Genomic DNA, 3,608 nt, shown 5'->3' with positions numbered 1-3,608 from the left:
GGTCACTGGGATATAGGCCGAGAGCCCAGGGCTGGCTGAGTGGGCCTGGGTCTGAGTCCTGGCCCACCACGTCCCGCCTGTGTCCCTGAGGGCAAGTTGCTGCGCCTTTCTGAGACTCAGTTTCCCCCTCTGGACGGGAGCATTCCTGTCCAGCTCCCTCACTTGGCTGTGTAAGTTGCCCCAAAGCAGCTCCCAGGGAACTCTGAGAATTGTTCTAACTCACTTATTCACCCAGCAGGGATTTACTGGGAGCCTACTAAGTACTTGATGCTGAGTCCTGTGCTAAGTGCTGGGTGCCAGGATGAGGACAAGACAGATGGAGGCCACAGTCCAGGCAGGAGGACCGGCATGGTGTGGGTCAGTTCGAGGGCAGAAGGCCTTGGAGAAGCTGCTAGACAGGCTCATTTGACTTCATCTGAGGTGAGACTTCCCTACCCCCAAGAGTAAGAGGCAGTGAGCCAGTGACACTGGAGCTGGGGGCACAGAGAAAAGAGCAGCACATGCAAAGGCCCTGTGGCAAGAGACAGTCAAGGGGAACTCCTCCTTAGGAGGAGGCCCGGGACGCGGATGCCGACCCGATAGATCAACAGGGCCTCAGAAGCCGTGATATAGGGCCCAGGATACCCTGATGTGGGAAGGTGCAGCCACGCTAACTAGATTTAGATTTCATGGTACCCCTCTGACAGCTCTCTGGAGAATGGATTGGAAGGAGGCCAGAGGAGACGCAGAGAGCATGCTGGGGGCCTCTGTGGTGCTGTGTGATCGAGGGATGCTGGTGGCCTGGACCAGGGCAGGAGTGGTCTGATGGATGGTTCCAGAATGTGTTTGGAGACAGAGGCAGCAGGGCCACCTGAGGGGTCAGGCGGGTCTGCAGAGGGCCTGGAGTCTCAAGCACAACTCCAGGTTTCAGACAGAGCGCTGGGTGTAGGAGAAGGCGTCCTCGAGGCCGGGATCCCAGGGGGCAGGGAGGAGGCCAGGGGGCTGGATTGGGAGCTCTGTGTTGTCTTGGCCAATTTTAGGCACCTCTGAGACATCGGGGGGACCCGGGAAGCGGGTTGGAGACACTGATGTGTGGTTCGTAAGAGAGGCGGGGAGCAGAGACGGCACGTTGGGGTCATCCGTAAGCGGTGGCACTTCCAGCCAAGGGTGTGGACAAATTCACCCAAAGAGAAGGAAAAAGCTGGTCCTGAGGGCCCCTTGGAGCTGGAGAAAGAGCAAGAGCTGCTGGGAGGAGGAGAAGGTGTGACCGGGAGAGGGCGGGGGGCCAGATGAGTTTAATGTGTCCCAGGAAAGAATGACTCGAGGACCGATCCAGGGAGTTGGGCTGGAGGGCGCCCATGGGGTTTGGCCAGGAAGAGGCTGGTAGGGACATTCTGGAACACAGTCTGGAACCGTTGTGGGGGTGGGGGCTGAGCAGCCTATGGGAGGAGGCAGAGGCAGGCAGGTGGGAGCCACGGCAGTCCAAGGGAAGGCGTCCTGCTGAATGAGAGAGGGTGGAACATATCCAAAAGCAAGTGGGAAGGGCCCGGGAAGAAGAGAGATTGAAGGTGCAGGAGACAGACAGGACACATGGAGGGGGTCCCTGTGGGCCCCAGGGTCCAGGAGGAAAGACCAGCCTTTTATGGCGGGGGGGGGCAGCGGTGCACAGGCGGCGGGCCGGGAGGAAGATCTGACGCCGGGTGTGCGTCCGGCGGCGTCTATGTTCTCTGAGTCTTAGGGGCCAGGCCCAGGGTGGCGGAGAGCCAGTGGAGAGGGAGGGTTGGGCAGAAGATGAGGAGAATGACATGAAGGTGCCGGTGGGGGTGGACAGGGAGGCACCTCGGATGAAACGAGGCGCGTGATTTTGGAGCAGTTGATTTCCTGAGGCGTAACCACTGTCATCCTGACCTTCTGCTTCCTCAAAGGCCCCCGTGGCTTCTCCCTGGAGCAGCGGCGCCTTGGCGTTCAGGCTTTTCCTGAAGCAGCAAACCATGTCTTCAAATAAACCCCAACGTGGAGCCTCGACCCGGTTACAGACAAAAGCAGGGCTGCTGCACCGCGGGAATCGGCCCAGCAAGCTTTGTCCTTCTTCCTGGGGGTGACCCTGCGGCATCTCTGTGAAGTCCAGGGCTCCCTGGGACCGAGTATGAAGCCCATGGATGGAGGAGCCAGGTTCTAGGGTTCTAGTTCCCTCTCCGCCACGTGCCAGGGCAAAGTTCTGTGCCTCGATCGCCTTGTCTGTGACATGGGTTTATAGAGTGGACACAGAGGACCGGGCCAGAATATGCTTCTGGGGGTGTGTGGGACCCTTCCTCCCAAACTTCCGTGACCTTATGACCTTCCAAGGCCTTGCGATCGCTTTTCAGCGATCTTAGGTCGCTACTACAGAATCAAGACCTGACCCCGGTCTGATCCCAAGCATGTGCCACTTAGATGACACCTAGCATTCTACTTTTCCACAAGGTGTGGTGGCCCATGGGGGGCTGTCTGTGGGGACAGGTGGATGGGAGAGGGCACAAAGTGTGGCTTTGCCAGGTGGGCAGTCGTCCTGTGTTGGCAGGTGGGAGGGCCATCCACGGAGATCCCCGAGACAAGGATTTTTCTACCTCGCTTCACCCAGGCTTGCCCAAGACGCTGCCTGTTGGGGACCATGTCGCGAGGGGGGAACAGAGCGTGGGTTCTGGAGTCCGGTAGACTGTGGTTCTGGCCCAGGGTATGTGGCCTTCCATGATCTCAGTGCCCCATCTATAGACCGGTGGCACAAAGGCTGTCAGGAGGATTCACGTGACACTTTGTACACCGTGTCCAGCTGGGGCTTACACACTGCAGATGCCCTGTGAGCCCTCTGGCCTTGTTCCCCTCCCCTATTCCAGAGCCCCGGGGTCACCGACCCTCCAGCCTGTGCAAGTGTCCTCCAGAGTCTTGTCTCCATGAGAAGCCCATTGGGCCGATGAGTCTTCTTTGTGGTGACATGGATGTGAATTTTGGATGGGATGACAGGAACCCTATGGGCCATGGCACTGGCAGGCACCAGCATGGACCTCAGACTCACACAGAGCTACCTTTGCGTCCCAGTTCTGACACCTGCTCACTTGGTGACCTTGGACAAATCACTTCACTTCTCTGGGTCTCAGTTTCCTCATCTGTATAATGGCAAGAATCACAGCACCACCTCGGATGGTTATTGTAAGGATTCAATGCACGGTTGGAACACAGAAGTTGCTCTTTAAACTCCTGAAACCAGACCACAGCTACTTCCACTTCCTAAGGGGGAGGAGGTGGTCCAGCTCACGTCTGGGGAAGAATAAATCTTTGCACTGAGGTCTTCTGCCTACAGAGCCTGGGGTCCGAGAACCAGGCCCAAGAATCCCCTGTCCAGGCAACTTCAGAGCTTCTCCTGGGTTCTGTGCTGGTGAGCATAGAGACCCCGAAGTTTAGCTTGGCCTCAGTGAGGTCTTGGATAGGTAAATGGAGCCCTGGGGGTTGGGGGGGTGGCATTCCTGGGAAGGGGTCAGACCAGAAAGCTGCTCTGTGTGAAATGGAATGGGGGGGGTCGTTTTAGAGGCCAGGAAGAGAGGGGTGGGGTGGGGAACTCAGGGAACAGACAGGGAGGAGGGGAGAGGCTTGAG

This window comes from Carlito syrichta, unplaced genomic scaffold (assembly GCF_000164805.1).
Source record: "Carlito syrichta isolate Samal-C Ts95f unplaced genomic scaffold, Tarsius_syrichta-2.0.1 Scaffold307059, whole genome shotgun sequence".
NCBI lineage: Eukaryota > Metazoa > Chordata > Mammalia > Primates > Tarsiidae > Carlito > Carlito syrichta.
The sequence above is the reverse complement of the archived record's forward strand: the minus strand, read 5'-3'. Positions refer to the sequence as shown.